Genomic DNA, 23,272 nt, shown 5'->3' on the forward strand with positions numbered 1-23,272 from the left:
TGTGTGGAACCAATCAGACACCTCCTGTACTGTACGTTTCGGGGATTAACGCCTCGTATTCACAACCCCCCCAGGGCCAAAGGCTGTGGTATGATGACTCTTTCTCAAGTTCTGGTAAGCGTGAATGTATTCTCTTTATGTTTGGTTGTCACTGCTTCTAATATTTCTTCTTTTAGGGTTTCATTGTGTTGATCTACTCTTGCATCTGGCTGTCGCAACTCGCTGCACTTTCTGTACCTGATTGTCACTGCCTTCCGCGACTCTTGATGTTAGAAATTTCTGTTTTTAGCTCTTTCTTGCACTTGGCTACCACAGCCTCTAGCACTTTTCTGTACTTGGCTATCTCTGCCTTTAGCATTCTCTTACCATATGAATGAGGATTCAGTGTCAGGTTGTGGCACAGTACCTCTTGTCTCGACTTGATCAGCAAATTTCCAGCCAACAACAAACACACTTTCCGCAAAGCCTTCACTTTCTTCACAGGCCTGGCACTGGCTGGAGCGTTGCTTTGACTCCACATACAGCATCCGTTGATTTTCACTTCGACTGGGATACACATGGCACGCAAAAGCAGTTTGCTGGACCACAACAAACTCTTCAGGAAAGCACTCTTGGGTCAAGGAGTTTATTTAATCCCCTATCTCGTCACCAGTTGTAGTGCCCTACCCCAACCTGGGTACTTGTACATGATCATGCCACACAGGGAGCTTGGAATTACTCGCTTTTATTCATCAGCATGTGTCCGTGCACTTAAGTCACTGTTCTATGGAGTCTGTCAGGAACCAAAAGGTTCCTGTCATCTCTAACTCACAAGACACTTCAGTGAGCAGAAGAAAAATGTCCCTGTAAGCAAGTACATTATACATATATTGAAGATTAAAAGGTCTTGGCTAACGCCAGATGTAAAAACACTGGTTCGAAGATACAAGTAGAAGGAAAGAAGGACAGCAGTACAATATTATATATTAAACAGAATGCGACTTTTTAATGGTGTTTTTGTCTTTCCTGTCTGTCCTGCTCAAACTTGCTGTACTCAGAACTCAATTGCAGCCTTGTATAGAAATGCTAAACTTAGCGAGGCTTCAGGCCAAGTTAGATCGAAATAAGCTGTTTTCACACCAATTAGCAGAGGGGGAAGAAGGAAAGAGAAAATGAACCTCTGTAGAATCCAGCACAAGAGGTTCACTGGAGTAAAACAATTCATACTGTTGTCGAAACTTCGAATGTAGGAACTCAAACCAAAAAGCAAGCTGGGGAAATGTTCCTGTTTCAAGGCCCGGCCTCTAACAAGGACGCTGGAAATACTGCCAGCAATATCCCCTCCTTAACGCCGCCAGTTAATATCCAAACTCGTAACCACTATACTACTACTAGAGACAAGATATGCCTGACTCTCTTTGACTTATTACCTTCTGCTTTTGTGCCATTGTCAGTTGAGCTTGGCCTCCACTGGAAGCCCTTATTGCATATAGCAAATTACAGTTTTGCTCATTTACTATATTTATGTCAGAGCTTAACAATATTTGTTTCCACTGCTATGTCACCATGTGTTCATTCCCCTGCCTTTCTGGAGAATATGAACATTCAAGTATAGTGAAGTGGTTGAAGTGCAAATGTTGATCCGCTCTTGCGCTGCCTCACCCAAGTCGCCAGAAACGGCAGATGTCTTTACACACACACGAAGGAGCTGGCAGAATGGCAGTTGGCACTAAGATACTGCCAACTACCTTCCCTGGCTCCCGGGGGACACTCCAGACATGCAACCAAATATAAGAGTTCTCTCCATGCTGGCAGTGACAGTGGTAAAGCAATTGAATGTATGGCGCCTGCACTCTGCTGTTTTGTTGTGAGCTGAGAGCATGACTAGTCATGGAAGGAGGCGGAGAGAAGGCTAGAGAGAATTGGAGGAGAAAGGCAGGCCATCAAGTATATGTTGAACGATTTAGAGAGCGGAAGGTTATTTCTGAGGGATGTGAGAAAATATGTCATGATGCCAGGCGTTCTTTTTTTTTTAAATGCGTTAAGGGAAAGATGTAAGGAAGTAAGGCACGAGTTAGAAGCGGGTGGCTAAGCAAGCGAATTCTGAGTCTGGCTTCCCAATAACATATCTGACACCGCATAGTTGACTCCTCTCAGTGTTCCAAGTGACATTACAGACAAATGGAGCTTCACTTATTGTCTACAATGCCATATGCAACACCCTGGTGAAAAATAAACATTGTAAAAAGCCAATAGGTCTCACCTTTAAAAAGTGATTGAGACATTTATTGGTTTGAGCCAATGCACATTTCCTTTAACATTGGCAAAATGAAAAAGAAAATGTGAAATCCCTGCCAGTGAGTTATGACACGTTCGCACAATTGAGCATGCCAATGTGTGGTTAAATCCGTTTCCTGGTGTCTAGTGGGATTTCGGCCAGCTCTACATATCGTATAGTTCACAATAGGTCTTCAACAACAGACAGCTTAAATTGTCTGTAGGTGAGGCCAAAAAAGCAAATTAAATCAAGTACTCATCAATAATTCCAATAGGAATAGTCCAGTCCAAACTGCCAACCCAGGTCCTCTCTGACCTGGAAAACAAGCAACCCAAGACCCAGAGTGATTGCTAGTGGTTAGACTTTAATCCAATCATTCATCCCAGCACCTTTTTTGTGTTTGACGCAACACCCTAAGTTTTCCGATGTGGGTCTCGTGCTCACTGTACCACTGGAACCAAGCTACACTCAGCTGAATATCCCCAATCAGGGCGAACCTGATCTTGGGATGCTTACGTTCTGGTTCCGAGAAGATCTGTCTTGGCAGTTTGGCCTGGACTGTTCCAATTGGACCAAGAATGATTTACATATGGCTGGGTCTAATCTGAGGTGGCATGGTGGTCACAGAACAACTATTTGGAATGCTACCCCGAGTGACTGCCAGTGATTAGATTTATTGCAAGCATTCCTCCCTTCACCTTTTGTGTGTTTGATGCAAATCCCATCTATTTAGAGGGGGTATTGAAGATGGCTAATGCAGCACTGACCTGCAAGGAACTCAGATTCTGGAATTGTGCAATACTGTTGCATCTGTAATCTGTTAACAAGTATTTTCCAGTTCTTCGTTGATTCTGGATATGTAACCCCCTCCATTCTAGAGCCAGGTTTGGTGGACACCAGATCCCTGGAAACCATGATCACCTTTGCTGTTATTACAAGTCTATTGCTTTTGAATACAGAAGCAGAGATATGCAATCCTGGAGGAAAGACCTTAAAAGCATCTGCCCACACTAAAGCATGAATACCGAATAAGTCTAGTCAAAAAAGGATATATTAGAAGACAAAAGAACAAAAACAATAAACGGACCTGTCATTTTCTGGGGCACCTTTCCTTAGGAGGAGCTGCTATTTTGTGGGGAAGGATCTAATGAGCCATGGCTATAGCCGGTTAACAAGTTGTAAGTGCAAGAGTGTTGGCCAATGGAATTTATATACCATGTTCTGGTTAAAGCGAGAAACAAGACATTAATTCTCTGTGTCCCTCTGCTAATGGCTGCACTTTAAAAGGAGCACCTAGCTATATTGGCCAGAACTACTAAACTCATTAAGTGGAACATGTTGAGCAATACACAAAATGCCACTCTTCGTCACAACATTATGTTGCTATTGATCGATTCAGTAGCTTTGATCCCACCATTGGTGAAACTCCCGGTATTTTTAGAGCTGTGTCACTTTTTAAATTTGACACTGAAAAATCTGAGATGGCTGTGCTGAATCTCGATTCTCTTGACAGAGCATGACTGCAGCAGACTGGTCCTTTCCCCATGTATGAGCAGCCTCTGAAGTATCTGCTATATAACGGACTCTGCATATTGTATTGTAAGTCTATTTATTTAGCGCTTACTACCCCTGATGAGGCGTCAAAGCGCTTTATGCTGGGCAGCACGCTGCTCCGGAACCCAAGGTTAGTGGTTAGTCCAGTTTTAATGGTTTCTGTTAGTTATGGATTAGTCTTGTGTGGTCGAAGCAAACCATACGATGCAGCCATTCCAGTTTCTTTGCGGTGGACTGAGTTAATGGTGGTTAGTTGTGATCATTGGATGAGGGGGGTCAACTGTAATGCATGAATGTACCCACATTACTGCAAGACCACAGGAAAGACCTTGGTGGTAGCATCTGTACATTACATAGCTGGAATGAAATTCCACCATCAAAATGAATCTCATTCAGTGGCTGCTGTATGCTTTTCAGGTTCTGCAAATTTTAATAGAAACAAAGAGGTTTTTAATACTTCATATAGATTATATTGCAGATTGCGTGGGTAAAGGACGACTTCGGTTTCCCAGATTTACACAACTATTATAAGGGTACGTAGAAGTACATTCATGTGAATGGGCCCAGAGTAAAGACTAGAGTGGAGGCAGTGACAACTATGGGACGAGTTTTGGTTACCAGAAGACACAGACCTTTCCTACAGTTAGATCACTAGCATGCTTCTAGACGTTTGGGACTCCTGGGCTATGTTCCCATTAGGGTGCGCATGCGCGTCCTTCCTTTTGAAAGAGCCCAGGTTCTCTCTTAGAGCACTCACGTGGAACATGCATAAAGTGAGAGTTTGTCAAGTGGTTATTTAAAATGAGCAACTTGAAAGTGTCTCTATGTCCATGACGGCTCGCTCAGAGGTCGTAAAGAAGCGGGGTGGCACTCGTGGGCATTTAGGAGGCACAGCCGCCAGCTTGGCATAGCTGCTGGGGTGTTTTGATTAAACAACTTAGATATGGGAGGCTGGGAAGTGAGCACTGTGCGATGAGCCATGTGTTGAGGCCCATTTGTGGGGAAGTGGGGTGTGTAAGGAGGAGTAAAGAAGTTCTGTGCAACTGGTGGGGGGTCTGCTAAAGTTAATTGGACATTTGCAGTCGAATGAATGACAAGTTTAATGTGTGATTACTAAAAATCATTACAAGTTACATAAAACACAAATATCACAGTAAAGAAAAAAGTGATAAAAACCCTTAAAAAAAAAAAAATCACATTTCCTGTATAGGAACAAATTTTGGAAGCATGGTAAAATTAATACAAAACATATAAAAGTGGGAGAAATCTTGCGGTTCTATAAAAAAACGCCATATCATTTCAAAATGATTGAAAGGTAGCAATGAATGGTATTAACACGTGTATGGCGGCTCGCGGTCATTCAGGGGATAGTGCCGTCAGATGCCACAGGCCCATGCCATAAATGTGCAAAGGGTAGAGACAGAGGGTATACTATTCGTGAAATACAGAGGGTACGTTAAAATAAGCAATGCATATACAAACGCAGCCAAGAATCATACTAGGCATGCGGACACAGGCCATTAAGCTGAAGTGCAAAGCACAGTGCCTGAAAATGTACGTCTTGTTAAGAGCTGAAGTGTCTAAGACAGTACGGCTTGTAAAGTGCAGACAACATGTAATATTTCATATAGAGGGGCAACTCAAAAACAGCTCAGGATCATACTAGGAGCGTGGACACAGGCCATAACATAAAAGTACAAAGTACAGTGCCTGAAAATGTATGTCTTTTAAAGTGCTATAGTGCCTAAGAAAGTACAGCTTTTAAAGTGCAGAAAATTTTAAATATTTTCTTTAGAGGAGCCACTCCAGATCAGACCGGTCGTAGGAGCAACAGGGAAACCACAGAAGAAATAGTTAAATTAAATTATGATCTATAACGTTCGAATACAAAGTTCTGCAATTTAGGAAGCTCCTAAAATAAAGTTAATCAGAGTTTGTTGCGTCAATGCAGAGCCCTTGAACACTGCCTATATTGGGGAATGAAACTGGCTTCCCAGATTTCAAGCAACCCACAGTGGTGTAATGGCTGAGCCCAGGGGTTTAAATCGGGTGTGTCAAGTGAAAACAGAAATGGGTTCACATCAACTACTATATTCATGTCCTTAATGTTGCAAGAACTATAAAAGTAATACAGGTCAGCAATGTAGCCCCTAATGCATTTCACTTTTTTGACTTCATGTTGTATGGAGTATCTAATCCTGCTTCCTAGGAGTATTTTATTTTCCTAGAAGCGTTTCAGGAATTTATTTTTAAATGCAGCTTCAGAATCTTGTGCAGCGCATCATGCAAGCTGTGTTGCCTCCAAGTGCTTGGATGAGTTCAGGGAATGGGAGAAAGGGGTCTAAAGATAAAGGCATTCCAGGCCATTAGCAATCTTGTGTAGCACAGCCATGAAGCAAGCAACCTCCTCCTTTGGAGGGCCGATGTAAAAGTACTTATGAGGTAAAGTCCTGCATGGAACTCTTTCTCCGTCAATTGTTGGGCATGGCACTGGGATCGTATCAAAATGGCCTTCGGTTTTAGGAAAATTGCCTAATTTTTGTAACAGGACCGTGATGGTTGGAATGCTGGCAGTGGAGCAGCTGCCTATTGTTTGGCAGAGGAAGAGATCTGGCCAGTGCCATGGCAGCATCAGGAAAAGGCTGAGCAGGGTTGACCAGGACCATGGATGGAGTCTCTGGTGGAAACTTAGTCCTAGTCAGAGGCCCCAAGGCAGAGTGCACAAGAGCAAGCTGGAGGATAAAAGAGCCAGCATAGCCTGGGTGAAGACAGCAAACTGATCCCCAAGAGATTCAAACTCTAGGTAGAAAGCAGGAGGCTCCGGGCCCAAAGCCAGCTGCATCTCTACCAAAATCGTCTCAGATGATGACATCGATATCAGGGAGTCAGGGAATGACCTGGAGCAGTGACTCACCCGCCGGTCATCCTAAACTTGTGTCATGAAGAGCTCCGCCTTCCACTCCTTCACGGCCTTGGTGTGCATGAAGCTGCAATTCTCACACAACCTAGAATTATTTTTGGGCCCCAAGCGCCAGAGGCTTATCTGTTGCTGTCCAATGTCAGGCATGGATAGCTCATCAATTCCTTTTTTCACTTCGTATTCTCGCTCTTATAGTCTTGTTGTTATAATGTGGTGGAAAAAATACATGTTGTGCAGTGGCAAAAAACGTAATCAGCTACTCATGCCTGACATGGGAAAACTTGAGAGCTCTGTCGAATGCTCTCCTACACTGTTCAAATTAAATTTACTCAATGGTGCAAACATAATGGTTCTGTCATTTCTGTACCTGTTTAATATAGGTGCTAGTGGAGTAAATGTCATAGGAAACTGGTAAGATCATGTTAGTGTATAATACATCTGACTTGCATAGGATTATTATACGCAACTAACAGAGTCAAACATATGAGATAATAAAAATAAAGTAAAAGAAGCCTGTTTACGCATTCCAGTGTTGAACAAATTGTGAATAATTAGTGACCTCGGAGGTGGTGAGAAATTATAAAGGATTAACATTCCATACATAACTTCTGACTGCTCTGTATACCGCTGTTCATGGGCATAAAACAACCGGACAAATTAAACTCTAAAAATATTGACAATGTATTTCTAGACGCTAGCATGAGGCATATCAACTAGAAAACCCAATGGGGAAAAATACACAACTCATCAATTGGAAGTTTCGTGCTAGCTTTAGAATAAAGATCATTCTCGGCTCTCGTTAATTTCAGTGGACAGTGGTGAAATGCACTGATTTTCAGTAGGAACAATATTAGGGGTCGAGCTGGACTAGAAATTATAATTCCAAGTTCCTCAGTGTGTAATGATGTTGTATGGGGTTTAACAAGGTAATACAGATTTTTCCCCCGATCCTGGTTACAAACCCATCACAGGGCAAAACCGGATACAGTATGTGATTATCACACATCTTGAAACCCCAGCTCGTTAGATACTATGTGCATGGGGATGTTCTGAACAACTGCAAAATGGGCCAAAGTTTTCAGTCTGTGCTGATGGTTTTTTATGCTCAAAATAAGCGCACATTTAATGGACATTTTCGAATAACTCCCCAAGCCCTATCTATATTAAGCAGCTCATGACTTCTCTGAACATTTGACATTCAAATGATAGATCTGCAAAAAAACATTTTCAAGAACAATGCTTGTTTGTTTCCTTGACATTCTTGAGGCTCAAACTTTGCAAGTCACTGGGTCATGATGACTGTTTCTCCCTGCTTCGGGACTATCTATGCTGCGGTAGTTGATTAGCATCTAACTGGTCAGTGCATAACATACTCTTTGGCCAACATAACAAGTTCCAAAACAGGAGATGAAAGCTAAGAGGGTTGCCCCTGTTCACTTCCTGGCTTGCATTTCAAGGTTCCATTCTAAATGACACTGAGAGCCACACACTCCTCTGTAACTGGTAGCACTTTGCGATGCAAATTAACATGCTGGACACAAAATGCTAAAAACTATGCCTTTAAGCTAAAGTAGCCCAGGCAAACTTCATAGGAGCCCAGGCAAATTCCTTAGGAGGCAAGATGGCCTACTGTTAAATTCCAGCTAGCATAGCAAGCAAGCTCTTGCTTGGTCGGTTCCTTCTTTCAAGACACTTAAGCTAAAAGTGGATGGCAATGTTAGGTTTCTTTATAAGTTTCAAACATTACACGATTAAACTTGCATTATAGTGATCTTAAATCCACCACTAATTCTCTCATAGGCAAATGAAATGCATTATTACTATGTCATTTTATTTAATCTACACAATTCTTTGTTGCAGGATTAGAGACTAATGGGTTTTTTGCCACATTTGCAACCAGAGCTCTAAGGTAGGAGGCAAATGGATTCTCCCAAGAAACATAACGAGCACATTTCTTTTCCCAAATTACAGAATGAAAAATGCTCTATCCGTGCAACAAAGATGAGTATTTTTACAGCTTATTTTATTTGAAATTAGAACGTTCTAGTGTTAGTTTTCATCAGTGCAAGAGCGCAAGTGAACCTTCTTTGTCACCTTTGGGACCAGCTTCTACACTAGGCACCATTATTTAGTCCCACCTCAAAGGTTTAGGACTTAGTAAAGGAGTGGCTTTCACAAACAAAAACAATGATATGACTCCTCACATGCTAAATTGGGTATGGGTATATATATATTCTCAGCTTTGGGGCGACGGAGCCTCATTTAACCTATTTTCCAAGTAAAAAGATGGAAACTGTCCAAAACATTTTCAGAATAAAGTACCCATTTATCCGGAGTAGAACTGTTTAGCATTTAAAAGAAATTGTGGAATGCTATCCTATAGAGAGCGGCTGCAAAACGTTTCCCTGCAGACAAACCTCACACACTTCTGTGACTGGCTCCAATTCAAACCTATCAATTACCCATCATTTGACCCATATCTCCAGTCAATAAATAGCAAATATCCTGATGTGACTCTCCAAAACATTCCTGTATTTCAACACATCTGAATGGAAAGTTCAGCTGAGGCCAGTATTTTCAGCTGGAAGGAACTTGATTGCAACACGGTCAACTTTAGAGTGTTTGCGATTATCTATACCAGAATTATCAAACATGCCAATCTCTCTTGACAGTGACAAATCTCTTGAGGAAAAAGTTTAGAAACTATAATAATGGAGTCTGCATGTCTCTTCTCCTCGCACTGCATGTAAATTAAATGTAAATTGATACTTGTATAGCGCACTACTCACCCGCAAGGGTCTCAAGGCGCTTGTACGAATACCGCTGTGGAACCCATCCTGGCTTTCCCTGTGAGGCGTCCACTCCTGGGCACCCCCAAGGTGGAGGCCATGCATCCTTAGCGTTGTGGGGGCCGTTGTGGAGATTAAGCAAGCTATTGCCCAGAGTTGCAGAGTGGGACTCCATGATTGGAATAGGCACCGAGGCGAGAATTATCAGGTCCGTGGATTTTGTTTTGAGCCCAAGACCCGCCGAGGCGGGGAATTGAACCCTGGTCCCGGGCTAGACCTCTGCATCAGGGCCTGCCGCTCTAATCATTGAGCCACACTTCTCCATGGTACTGAAACATTCGATTGCAATAAACAATTCTGCAGAGAAAAGTAAGATGTTTGGAAGATGTTAAGTTTACACAAACCGAGCAAATTTGGCACCCCAATAAAATCACGGATTGAGGAAACACCTCTCAGGAAGGTTCCCATCTGCAATTGCAAAATCTCTGGACATCAGCCCTCTGTCACACAGTAAGAAATGGTTAGCATGATTATTAAAATACTTGAAAAAAATCTTGAAGTCGGGCATACAATGAATATCTGGAAGAAGAGTTGTGGCTCTTAAATTTGTCATGGAGACTTGTGCAAATAAAGTCTTGAAAAGCTGCGGCCACCACACTGAGCGTAGCAGATGGCAGAAACCTTAAACAGAAGTGGAGCAAAAATGGCGAGAGAACCCAAATTGTCATGGGTTCCAGTTAGGCCTAGAGGGAAGTACTGCCATTTTACATAATCATGGGTCTTTCCTAAAGTTGCCTTCACTTTTACACAATGACTTCTGACACACATTTGCATCAGAGACAGTCTGGATTAGCTTCTTGGAACGATCATTCTACCGTGACATAATGGAAAAGGTTTATACGTATGTTGTACAAATGTGCTTGTTGTTTTCGTATAGACGGGGACATAAATATCTATAACACAAAAAAATGACAGTCAGATCAAGATCTCGGCCCAAGGCAAGGATGCCATTTGTTATAAATAAACATTTGTTTCTGGATGTTAGCAGAGGAGCCCTTTGCTGTAATTTGCATGGTCTTTACATGCTGATGCTACGGTCCTGTAGCTTGCTTATATCTCTACGAGGGGTGTCCAGCTCGGGACCTACATTCCTTCCCTTCAGGTAACGGGGGTTGCATCATCCAATACGGGGATTCTTGGCAGAACTCACACACGCCCTAGAACTTAGGTTAGGGACCGCGTAGTAGGAGTACGCCAGATGTCTAAATTGTTTTATATGGTTGCATATATACATTGTTTCAGCATGATGGTGGAACTTTTCAATCCGTTCACTGTCCTAGTACTTCTAATAACTTTCATTTGCTTCGATCCATTGATGATTGCAGACTTCTATCTTATACAAAAATCACTTTAGTTCAATAAATATTGAAAACGCCCCACTGTGTATTCCTTGTACATTTCTATGAAAGAAAGGGTTCTAGATCCGTTACCACGATTCCTAGGGATCAGGGTTGTCATGTTCAGTAATTGCCAGAATGATTTGCTACCTGCCTAGGGGGGGCTTATGGTGGCACTGTGAGCCAGTTAGTCTATAGGATGACATATCCTGAGGGGGTGCATGGAATCAGCCTGGCACCATCCCATATGATATTCTGGCCACAAACGCACAGTATCTATCATACAGTGGAAATTACATGACAATATCTAGAAAAAAAAGGATGGAGGTCAACAGAACTGGTCCCATGAGTGGAGCGGTGTTAGATGCATAGGTCTTTAGAATAAATTGTTCTTGGATGGGTGGCATCTAATTACATGTAGGCATTAACTTGGCAAGTGAGCCTCTGTGGAAATCTGAAATAATTTCTGTTAGCATAGGCTAAAGCCATCTTGGTTGAGGCATTCATTTTGTTAGCTTTGTAATACTCCTCTCCTTTGCTGCTCGTCTTTTTCCCTGCCTGTGCTGTCTATTGTAGTTGACTTCCTGACTCAGCTAAAAGCAATATGCATACTAAAGAGTTTGTAGCTGCCAGAACACCTGGTCTCAGATTCAACTGTCAATCTCTTAGTGCTGCCAGAAGCACTCCTGCTCCCCCTCCCACTTTGCTGACTAAGTTATCTCCCATCTGCCCATGTTTGTCGGTAGTTATTCCGGTGTATGCTTGTACCTTGTATTTGTAACTACATGCTTACTCTGCAACAAACTCTGTATATAAGGCCTGTGTTCTGTGACTTCAATCTACTACCTCAGGCAGCACTTGAGAGCGCTGTGTGGATGTAGTCCCACTCATGAGTGATTAATAAACTTGTTATTTGAATTCCAGCTTCAGTGCCAATCTCTATTTTGTTGGACCCGTGGACAGAGAAGGGTGACCCCTGCACCGGTGTGCTCATTGAAAAGCACATTTCCACACCTCTTCTAGAGAGGATCAGAATAAGCATGGTGATAGCATTATAATAGTCTGTAGCTGTGTCAGAGTATACTTAGGTCATAAACAGAATTGTTGTAGTCGAGAAGAGAAAGGAACAGCTTGGGTGACAGGTTTGCTGTAGATGATGGATGGATAACAAGCTGATCAAACAAAATAGGGGGAAGACTGCTGGTAAAATGTGGCTTGGGAGCTAAAGCAGAGTTAACAATTGCATACAACAATTGATTAAACTGAGGCTGTCCCCATGAAGGCATGCCACCAAATATCAGATAGGAGCATGGTAGACCTGCCAAACTTAATTTTTGCCACTGATGGACTTGAAGTTTTTCAATCTCATCCATTTAGCAATAGCAGTGAGGTAGTCAAAAAAACGAGAGTGAGTAATCTCGTTGATCAATGAACTGGGTGACATCAATAAAAGAGAAAGGACTCTTCAGCGTTTTGCCAGGGGTAAGGCATTAATGTTGAATAGGGAGGGATCAAGGCAGAGCCTTGATTAAGCCTACAGGAAACCAGTCAGAAAGTGAAATAGTATGCAAAAGTAGAGATGGCCTAAGAATGAAAGTGAACTAAAGGGGTGAGCCATACCAGGACACTGATGCTAATCCCATCATTATCCACATGTTGCAGAAGGACAGGAAGGAATGCATGGTCATAGGGAGTGTATAAGTCCAGCATAATGAGGGCAGAGCTTCCATCAAGATCCAGGTTCAAGCACAACTTCTCCAGTGCTGCAACCATCGGAGTTTTCTGTGCCATGATGATGCAGACACCAGAGCGAGAGAGGTATAGGAAACCGCTCTGATCTAGGAACTGAAATAGGTCGGGCTAATGATTTTTTGATGTGGAAGTAGATAAATAGGCTGATATTTGGAATGTATGGGAGGGTCAGAAAATACCTAACCGAATGTCAGCCTAATAGGATACAGGTCTTATTTAAAAAAGCATGGTCTGTAATATAGTCATTAACAATGTATACTTTGGTGGCTGGATATCAGTGACCAAGAAGGTAGAAAGATCAATAGAAAGGGGGGCTAAGATGGTGTGGGGGCAAGGTGGTTGCAAATGTATGTTTGTTTTCTTTCTCCTATTCTGCTGTCTCTCACCTTAATGTCCCTATGTTCAAATGGCAGTTAGTGGGTTTCTACAGGAATTTAGGTAATTAGCGGAGTTGTGTGAATTTATACCTTTGAAAATGTCACAGGTTGTACAATTTAATTATGTCTTGAAAATGCCTTGTAAAGTCAAGTTTACATTGAAACATCATTAATAATGAACACACTTAAAAAATGTATGGCTGGGAACAAGTGGTCAAAAGCTATAGGGAAATCAATCACTATCAAAGTTGACATTGATGAAAATAAAGGACAAGATAAAACTACTGTAAACAAAATGCCCACTAGCAGGTAGCAGCAAACTTAAATGGTTCATTCGAGGGTAAGCACTCATTAGGCTGATGTGATGTACTCTGTTCATTTATTTGGAACCCTGATGACAAGTTCCTATATAGCTTTCAAGTTAGCAGCATTCTTTAGACCTTTAAGGGTATCTCCCAACGTGCTCAGGCCCATGACATGGTGGCGAGACCTCCCAACTTCACCGGTCTACTTTGGCCTTCCCAGCAACTCAAAAGTGATCAGGGAATTACTCATGAACGATTCATTTTTCCTTTCAGGACCATTCAGATCCAGACTTGCATGCCTTCAAGGCAGTATTTTCAGCTTCCAGCCTGCTTGGTTCGGGCCTCCATGGTTCTAGGGTCTTTGCAGCTTTTCATTTTACAGTTCCTTGAGATACGCCCCCTACCACAGCAAATTTTTCAGAAGAGACGTGTGCAAATAATTAAGTGCTCCAAAAACAGGGAGTCACCCAAATTAAGCCAAAAGGGACTGGGTAGTTAGACAAACTAAAAACAGAAGGATCCCTTTTGTGCTATAGATCACTAGTCAAACAGAGTGCACTGAACCAGAAATGTACCAGGGAGTATATTAATCTAAAAAACATACAGGATTCGGTTTCCGCTACACATATTTCAATTACAATAAGCACATGTAGAACTTGAATAAAAGTTTTAGATTTTTATGTGGTAGAGATCTATATGTATAGGAAAACATTTTTTAATGCTTTTTATGTGAATTGACGCTATGATTGTATTGGTGCCTGTGTAGGTTTATCGAATTAGGATAATGTGTAAAAGATTTTTTGAATCCATGTAAATCTCCTTTTTATTATGTACTAATATGAAATAAGGATTTCATGAATGTATTGAAACATCATTTTATGATAAAATCTTTTTAAATATGTATAGAGGAAACAGAACCAAGTATGTTTTTTAGATTACTATACTCTGTTTGACTATAGGTTGACCATCTAATATGTAGCACAAAAGGGATCCTTCTGTTTTTAGTTTGTCAAAAACTTAAGTGTGTTGTTATGTTATGTGCACCAGGTCAGAAAAGTGAGCACTAAGGATTCAGGATAAGGAGTACTCAGCTCTGCAAATCTTCTTCTTCTAGTTACAAACAAGTTCTGAAAATTCAATGGACATGCAGGTAGTGCCCGCAAGGGGGGCTACCATACTATCGATGGGCAGCACAAACCAACTTGTAAACAGTTCCCATGGACACTCGCTCCTTCACTCTAAAGTGATGCATGGTCTCTAATATTGACAACTAAATTCTCCCAGTGTGAACTGATCTTGAATAATAAAGACAGCACAGCTATTTATCTCCTTTGCCACATATTGCATCTCCTTTTCAACAATCACTACCTACCCCTCTTCAAAAGGTTTTATGGCCGGTTTGCTAACATTCTTGCAGTAATCATGCTGGCTAATGGAAACCATAAGTGCCTTAAACGGTTTCCCTAAAAGGAACACATGTAATGTTTCCTACTCATTACCAAATGTCCCAGTCTTCCCTTCTTGCTGACTTTCAAAGCAGATGCCTTCAAGAGAAGACAGCCCCAAATGGTGCTACAGGAAGCTAGCCCTGTAGCAACAGTGGGAATTAGGTGACAAAGGGCACAGCCAAGGTATGCCTCTCATTAGGTCACTGTAGCTTAGGCACATAATAACCCACTTACCAAGATTCAGAAATCTAAAATGAGGAACTCAACCCTCATTTGAGTAGGGCAGGCAAAATTGCACTTAGAAAGTATATTTGGCAAAGATTTCAAGCACCACACCATGATCTAAATGAGTAATGAAGCTACATTTTGCTTTAAGTAAAGTGGGTTTACAGCTAGCAGCTGTCAGAATGTAATGGAGCAAAGTACGGGGTTGCATGCTATACTGTAAAACTGGGGGAGTGAAAGCATCCCATATCCCAGCGTTAACTCCACCTAAGCAGCAGGGTTGCGCATGCCTGCATTAATGTTCCTTACTTGCAAGGAGTTATTAATCACTCTCACAGTCTTGGTGAGAGCTTCGGGCAGTAATGGGAGCTGCACTAAAGGCAAAGTCATGTTGGATTTACAGGCCACGTGTTGGGCCCCATCAAAAGTCAAACATGGAGAATTCCAAATTAAAACAAGCTTTAGCAAAGCCAACAGATCTCACGCTTGCAAGAGCTCTTGGCTTTGCCAATGTCTTTTAGCATCTTTGCATTGCAGCGCGGCTGCTGTACAGACCGGTCTTAAGTGAGACCTAACAATCAGGACTACCTGGTGACTGACACAGAAATTGAAGTTTTTTATTAATAATAATGTATTTCATTAAGTAGTGTGTTTCCCTCGTCTAAGCACTGTGACTAACCAATATCATTGTTAATCAGTTTAATAGTACTCACTTAACTGATTTCGAAAGAAAGAGTTGGTCTTTGAGCTAGTGAAATTCAGAACACTACACGTTTCTGCGGTAGTTTTGCTTACCAATTCCTCCTAATAGAGTTACTTAAGTTAAAACATTTTACCTAATTGAAGTTAGAATGCAGTTTAAATTAAGTTTGATTAAATTAACACACATGATGACAAAAATAATCAAGGACTGGGAAGACGGGGTTTTACCACATTTATCTTTACGTATTTTGTATTCATCTGCCTTTTGCACCTTGATTCAGCTCTGCGGGGAGGCTTTGGGGGAGTGAGAGGCCTGGTGAGGGGCATGACGCTTTGTGAGAAGCACAAATACACGGAGACTTCAATAGGACAATGGCGGCTTCTGAAAGCCCCCTTGGAACTAAAGATATCTGCTGTCGCTCGGCCTTCCCTTCTCTTCTCTCCTCTTTTCTTTCCCCCTTTTCTTTCCTTTATTTGTCCCTTTTCTTTTTCTCTCTCTTTTTCTCCTCTTACTGATCACTTGGGTTAGACTCATATTACACATAACGGTGTATTACCTTCAAGTGACGAATGTATATGTATAAACTTTGCCTACATATTTTATGCTAACACTGTTACAAGCCTTATGTCTGCCCTTGGAAAAATTTCAATAAAGTACTTTGAAATAAGAACTCTGAGAATGGTCTGCGTCAGTAGGAATCGACTCTCCTCACCCCTGACTGGGAGTGCAGGGCGAGGAATCGCTTGGACTCGGCGGCAGAATGGGCGGCAGGTTGAGACTAAATATGGGATGAGCTCTCCTCAAAGCGGTGGGGCTTGCAAGGATAGAAATGACCTCAGAAGCATTACCTCCTTGTTAGTCTTCCTCGCCACATGACTAACACAGTGAGCTTCAGCTCCACACCAGAACCCTCCAAAGCAAAAAAGTCAGCCTCCCATGCCTCCCATCCCTTCCCAATTTGGCCGACCCATTACACCCATGACCCCTATAAGAGGCGGGCCGGCCCAACCCATCAGCCTGTTTTTTTTGTTCTGCGCACGTCTCTCCAGATGCGTCAGGTAAGTGGTGCCTGCTGTAGCAGGTACGTGGGTCTCAGGTTGGTGGTCCTGCTCTAGCGGACCCTAGGGGCTTGGACTCTGTTTGTTTCCCCCTGCTTATGGCCCCCGGTATGTTTGCTTAGGCGTTGGATTAAGGTTTCACTTGATTCCTCCTTCGAGCCGGTTAGGCTCTGCTTTAGCGAGCCGTGGGGTTTACAGGGGGGGCGGGGATGCGTGGGGGCTGTTCTTTCCGTGCCCTTTTCTTTCCCTGGGCTTTCCCACTCAAGTTTGGGGGCGTTTGTATGGCTCCGTGCCGTCTGTGCCTCGCTGTGACTCCCCCCTTCTTCGAGCACGTTTTTGGGTCCTGTTTCCGGGTCCCATTGTATTTTTTTCCGGCCCGTTGATTCCGCCGCCCGCCTTTCATTGACGTGCGGGCGGCGGCTGTAGTCCGTGTGTGGGTTTGAATGCGTTGCATTCCTCCTCTGACTACCTGCCTCCCCCGGGTCCCTAGATCGGGCGGGGGATTCACGTTGCTGTTTTCGGCCCGAGCCGCGATTTGCGGCGTTGCGCCTCCCGCTTCGGCGCGGGGGCGGGCGGCGGCTCTGCGAGGTTGGGGCCCGGCGCTGCTGGGTCCTTGTTTGTGTGCACGCTTCCGCCCGCCTTCCCGTTCAGGTGCCGTGGCGGGCGGGGGCTGGGGGGCCTGGCTTGCAGTACGGGGTTCGAGTCTTGGTGATCCTGTGATTCTGGGCTATTCGCTTGTTTCCCCGTGCCTAAACCATAACTGGTGCTATGTACAGCGCTCTGATACCTTAGGGTGTCAGTCTCGGTCGGCTCTGGACCTTCCGGCTTGGGACTCCCCATGCCGTTTCTGTTGCGGGGCTACGTGTCTGCACTGTTGGTTCTTCATGTTTCCCGCTCTGGGCCGGCTCGTTAGGGCGGGGTTTGGTTTGTCCCGCGCTGGCTCTCCCTGGTGTTTTCTCACGCCTTCTTCTCTGCCCGCTTGAGGTGCAGGGGTCGGGGGGGGTTGCTGGTGTCCAACCAGGAGCTATAGCTCATTGGTACGTCCTGTGCCTATGGTTGTAACAGATCTCACGGGACTGGGGTTCGTGTCCCGCATATGCTACGTTGTGTCGTACGTTTGCTGCCTTTCATACTCTTCTTTACTTGGTGGAGTTTGTTGAGTGCTGACCACACTTAATACTCTGAGACGCCGGTCGTCTCGCATTTTTTTTGTGATGTCTGGCTCACGTGCATGCACGCTGGTCCTTTGCACGCTACGGCTTTCCCTGGTCTTGCAATGTCGCTGCTTGCTTTTTCTGGTGTCTAGGCGCTGGCGTTTCCTTCGGTTCGGTCTGTACAGTGTCGCTGTGGCCTTTTGGTTATGCCCCTGGGCTCTTGCTCTCGGGGTTTCTTGTTCGTTTCCCGTTGATTCTGTTTGAATGACATGGTCACCGGTTCGGCTCCCCGGGGGTCGCTCGGCCCTTCGTCCTTCTGTAGTAGGTGAGTTGTAGCCTTTGATTGTCCTGCTCCTGGGGCTTCTCGGTTTCCATGGCTTTGCTTCGCTGTCTCCCTTGCGGGGGTGCTGGGTCGGTGGATGTTCGGGCCTGATCGTCCTTCCTGCGCACGATGGGGGTGCTGGCTGGGTGCTTGACTCTTCCTCCTTCGGTTCTGTGTTGCCATCTCTTGGCTGCTGTGCCATGCGGGTCTGGTCGCCCCGTTGGGTGCGTTGTTGTGTCCCGTTGGCCTGGTGGCTTGGTGGTCTGTTGCGTCCGCTTCGGGCGCCTGTGATGTCCTCTTGATCTGACTCTGTCACTACGGCCGTGTGTGGGGGTGGGATGCGCCGCCTGTGGTGTTTGTATGCGACTGTCGTTTACTCCGCTGTCAACCCTCCTGCGCAGGGGCGGTGTGTTGCCTTCCTTCTCCCCCCACTCCTGCTGCTCTCGCCTCCCGCCGGCCTCTGGTGGGTGGTCGTCTTCCTGCCCCGATTGGTTCGGGGATTCCGGGTGGAGGCCCGGCTCTATCGGGCTCCCTTGATGGTTCCCCCTCCTTCTGGCCCTCGCGGTCCTGCCGTACGCTCCCCCCTCCCCCGCCGCCTTGTGCTTGATGCCCTGCTATAGCGGGCTCTGGGGTTTGGGTTTTGGCGTTTGGCTGCCCCTCTCTGTGGGGGCGGCTGTGGGCTTGTCTGTTTTTCCGACTGTTGTGCCTGTGAGCGTGTGGGTCCCTCGGCCCCCTCTGTTGTGGGTGTCCTGTTAGGGGCACGGGGCTCGGTTGGCTTTCGGCTTGCCGACAGTGTCCGCTCTGTACCCCCGGAACTTTCGTCCTGTGGACTCCTGTTCCCGCCTTTGTTGTGCGGGGTCTGTCCCTGGCGGTTGCTGGTTGTGGGGCCTTCGGCCTTACCACCCTGATTGCGCCTGGTCTCATCTGCTCTCAGCGGTTAAGCAGGGTCTGGCCTGGTTCGTACCCGGATGGGAGTCCGCCTGGGACTGCCGGGTGCTGTAGGCTATGGGGTCCTTCTTGGGCTCGCCCTGTCTTGTCCGGGTCTGCGGCTTTGCCGCTCCCTCTTCTTCCTGCTCCCTGTCTCGGCGGGCAGCTCTTCCGCCCTTTTCCGGACAGCTTCCTGCTGTCTCCGTGCTTCTCCTTGCCCCCTGGGGGTTGGGGTCTTTGTTGTGGTCCTTCTGTTCGGACCTGCTTGGTCGGGCCGGGGGTTCGTCGCCCACCTCTGGTGGGGTGGGCGTTCTGTCCTTTGTCGGCTGGGTCGCTGTTGGCGGTCTCGCTTGTCCTTCTCTGATCGGATCCTGTCATGCGGTTTGATTTGTTCCCCTGGTTTTTCCTGTTGGGGTTGTCTGCCTCGGTGGGGGCCTTCCTCGTATCATGTTTTGGGTCTTGTTGCCTGGCAGTTTTTTCTCCTTCCGGTTGGTCTCGGTGCCTCTGGTCCTTCCTTGGTGCGGTTTGCCCCCGGCCCTTACCGCTCTCTGTCCTGGTGCGGCTGGGTGCATCCTTCCCTTTGGCGGATTTTTGTTTCCCTGGGGGGCATGCTTGGGTTCCTGTACGGTGCTGGGTCAGTGGTTTTCCCTCTGGGGGTTTTCCCCTGCCTTGCTGGCCCTGCCTCATGCTCCCGGGTGTTTGGGGGGTTCGCCCCTGTTGGTGGCTGCCTGTGTGGCGGTGTTCTTCTGGGTCCCTTTGGTACTGTTTGCTTCCTTTGGGTCTCCGGTTTTGGCTCTTAGGCCTTCTCGTCCTGGCTCCCGGACTGACCTTTTGGTTGTGGTCTTTGCCTCTGGCTCTGCGGGTTGAGTGTTCGTTCCCTGGTCTTTAGCTGGCACTGGGTATTCCCTGGTTTTGGTTGGGAATTGTTTGGGCCTTTGCGCTTTCCTGGAGGTCCTTCTTCCGGGGATTCTGTGCTTGTTTGGCCTGGCCGGGCTTTTTGTCCTGTTGGTGGTGCTCGCATGGGCCTGCCCCTGCTTTCTTTTTCCCTTGCTGGTTTTTGTTTCCAGCTGTGCTATTGGGTGTCCGGGAGTGCTGGTGCCTTTGGTTCTATGCTCCCTGGCGGGCCCTTGCGCTTCCGGTGTGGCTTGTGTCCTCGTCTTTGGTCCCTGGTTTTGGGGTTCCGGGGCCTGTTGGCTCTGGTGGCTCCCGGGGGGTCTTGGCGTGACTCTGGTTCGGTTTTCGCCCTGCTCCTCTGTCCTTCTCACCTTTGGTGTGTTTCTGCCTGTGGCTTTTTTTCTCCCGGTGCTTTCCCGTTTTCAGTCGATTCCTCGTTGTCGGGCTGAGCGGGTTCTGGTTGTTGCACTGGCTGCCTGTGTGGCCGCCTGGGTGCTCGCTTCGGCGGCTCACTTGGTTCCTGTGCGGGGCGGGCTCGGTCCGTCCCGCTGCTTTTTCCCTGCCTTCTGTGCGTGGGTGGACATGTGGGTTCTCCGCTTTCCACTGTTGCCTGGTTAAGTTCCCTTGGTGGCCGGGTCTCTTCGGTGTCGTTTCCGACGCCATCCTGGGTATTTTTGCTCTCTTGTTCCTGCCTGGGTTCTCTCCTTGGGGTCGCGGTCCCTTCCAGGGGGTCCTTTGTGTGGCTGGGGTGTTTTCCCCTTCTGTTTCTCTTCTGCGCCCCTTTCCTTTCTTGCGGCTCTTGCCGGTTGTTTGTATCCGTCTGGTCCGCTGGCCCGTTCCTCTGGTGGTTTCGGCTCTGTCGCGGGTGGTGGTCTCCCTTGCGGGGTTGCTGTATTTCTCGGACTGCGTCTCTCTTTCTGCTGCGGCTTTTTTGTTGGGTCGCTGTGGTGGGGTTGCCCTCTGTTCATTCGGTTCCCCTTTTGTTTTTTGGGTTTTTGATGCCCTCTTTCGGGGTGTCCGTTGGCCGGTCCTGGTGTGTTTGGTCCGGCTTGCTCTCTGGGACCTGTTTTCTGTGGCCTTTGGCTCCGTGCGGTCTGGTCCGGAGCCTTTCTCTGTCCCCCTTTGGCTTTTGCTTGCGGCTGGTTCCTGCCGGCGCTTCGTGTCTCTGGGGTCCGGGTTTTTGTCCTTCCCGGTGTCTTTCGGTCCCGGGCTGGTTCTTCCTGCTCGTGGTTGCCTCTCCCCTGGGTGATCCTTCCGCTCGTTCTGGCCTGTTGGGTTTTGCCCTTGTTCGTGGGCGTCCCCTTCTGGTCTGTTGGTTTCCTGTGAGTTTCCATGAAGCCGCTTGGCTTTGGTATGTGCTCACTGTGTTAGTCATGTGGCGAGGAAGACTAACGAGGAGGTATTGCCCCGATTACTTACCGGTAATCTTCATTACTCAGAGTATAGTCTTCCTCGCCACATGAGTTCCCATCCCTCCCTCCCTGTCTGGCTATTGGCTTCATGTTGTGCTTGGTAGTTTCAGGCTGATGGGTTGGGCCGGCCCGCCTCTTATAGGGGTCATGGGTGTAATGGGTCGGCCATATTGGGAAGGGATGGGAGGCATGGGAGGCATGGGAGGCTGACTTTTTTGCTTTGGAGGGTTCTGGTGTGGAGCTGAAGCTCACTGTGTTAGTCATGTGGCGAGGAAGACTATACTCGGAGTAATGAAGATTACCGGTAAGTAAATCGGGGCATTTACTTTGGAAGAGCACATTGAACCTGAGGAGGGGGTGGGAGGGAAGCAAACAGCAGAATGCTGTAAATGGCCAATTGTAATTTAATCGAAGGATATCGGATGAAAAAACTACGTATTCACATTTCATAAAGTGTTTCTTCTTTTGGCAAATCTCCTAATATCACACCTGTTGCAGCTAGAGCGGTGGACGTTAGAATTGGGTAACTAGTTTAGAATCCCGGCTTCGGCATATCAGTGAAAATTGCTGAGGTCTCCGAGACCTCAAAAGAAACGATGAAAGCAGGAAGAGGGTGGCTGGTTGTCTTTTAGCGGATATACATTTACAGTGGTAACAGGTTGGCTTATTTTCTTTAAGTCTATGGACAGGGGAACTAGGGTGATTGGTTGTCTTTAAGAGAAGTACTGAAGAGAACAGTCCAGAGATCATTTCAGGCATGTAGATACACGTGAGTTTCTTTGAAAGAGACCTAGACTGGTTAGCAAACGTATTGAAAGAGGAATAAAGTATTTGGTTATTTTAAAGAAATCCATAAATGTCAGGAACTCTAGGTATGTTATGAAAAACATTTAGATAGACTCCACCAGCTTTTTGCAAATCGCGGTTTGACTGTGAAATTGGCTGAGGAGCGCGATAACCTCTATTTTTAGCAAACCTGCCGCAATAAATAAGAAATAAACCATTATCTCACTTTATTTTATGTGCCTTTACATAATGTCCGGCAATCTTGCTTCCCAAGTAGCACTCATGACTTGACTCTGTGCCATCCCTGCTTCATGTATACAGGAGAGCTGGCTCTTGTTTTCTGTTCTGAGGCAGTCAATTTAGTTGTCCCCCCCCCGGCCCGGGGATGGGATGAATTACTGGCACAGAGCCACACTTAAGACTACTTTAGCAGACGGCAGCAGAGAGACAGCTTACCCACCCCTCCTCCCGCAGCAGCAATTGTATGGCAGAGAGAGCGAGGTTTCAAGGTGTGCCTCATATGTAAAGCATATCTCAGTGGGCCATATAAGCAGCACAGATAAAACAAAAAACTCTTTGCCTTCGTTTTTCTGTGCATCTTATTCCTTGTAGGGCGTGTCATTGCATTAGATCATGACCTGTTGTTCCTAATGGGTGTTATTATGACTCGGGCTTCTCACTCCACCACGCAGAAGTGCACTGCAGAGCACTGATGGTTATAGATTGCAGCTGCCAATGTATCACTAATAAACCTTTAACATAAACGCATGAGAGATTTAACACTAAAAAAATGCAACAAGGAACTGTTTGAACATCCGGTTAAGAAAATTCTAAAGCCGTTTGCAAAAGCATCTATAGAAATAAACTTTGTTCTTTATACCTTGAGAACTTTCAGGTCTCCACGTTTACAAAGTACAAGCTAGTTTTGGGTCACAGGTGTTATATACAGTTACCGTTCTATTTATACATACACATTTATTTAGCACTTTTAT

At 45.8% G+C, this 23,272-nt stretch overlaps 1 protein-coding gene and 1 pseudogene across 1 annotated transcript in view; one reads left to right on the forward strand and one right to left on the reverse strand.

Moving 5' to 3' along the window:
• Positions 1–23,272, reverse strand: part of CEMIP2 (cell migration inducing hyaluronidase 2) — a 380,005-nt gene that overhangs the window by 219,094 nt on the left and 137,639 nt on the right. The gene's annotated exons all lie outside the window — the stretch shown is intronic.
• LOC146866016 (5S ribosomal RNA) lies at positions 19,148–19,266 on the forward strand (annotated as a pseudogene).

The sequence above is a fragment of the Triturus cristatus genome, chromosome 2_1, assembly GCF_964204655.1.
Source record: "Triturus cristatus chromosome 2_1, aTriCri1.1, whole genome shotgun sequence".
NCBI lineage: Eukaryota > Metazoa > Chordata > Amphibia > Caudata > Salamandridae > Triturus > Triturus cristatus.